Here is a 554-nt window from a genome sequence, read left to right as displayed (position 1 = left end):
TCCCATGTTCTGTTCGAACAACTGCCTCTTGGTCCATGTACAGATTCCTCATGAGCACAATTAAGTGTTCCAAAATACTCATACTTCGCAATGTTGTCCATAGCTTGTCATGGTCCATACAACTGAAAGCCTTTGCATAGTCAATAAAGCACAAGTAAACATCTTTCAGATATTCTCTGCTTTCAGCCAAGATCCATCGGACATCAGCAATGATATCTCTCATTCCACAGCCTCAATCCGTCTTGAACCTCTGGAAGTTCTCTGTCAATGTATGAATTATAGCCTTTTCTGTATTACCTTTAGCAAAACTTCTCTTGCTTGAGATATCAAAGAGATTGTCTGATGATTTCCACATTCCATTGGGTTACCTCTCTTTGGAATGGGAACAAATATGGATCTCTTCCAATCAGTCAGCCAGATGACTGTCTTCAAAATTTCGCGGCATAGCTGAGTGAGTGCTTCCTGTGCTGCCTCACTTTCTTGAAATATTTCAATTTTTATTCCATCAATTCCTGGTGCCTTGTTCTTTGCCAATTCCTTCAATGCACCTTGGA

The sequence above is a fragment of the Chrysochloris asiatica genome, unplaced genomic scaffold, assembly GCF_000296735.1.
Source record: "Chrysochloris asiatica unplaced genomic scaffold, ChrAsi1.0 scaffold00096, whole genome shotgun sequence".
NCBI classification, from domain to species: domain Eukaryota; kingdom Metazoa; phylum Chordata; class Mammalia; order Afrosoricida; family Chrysochloridae; genus Chrysochloris; species Chrysochloris asiatica.
Note: the sequence above shows the minus strand (reverse complement) of the source record.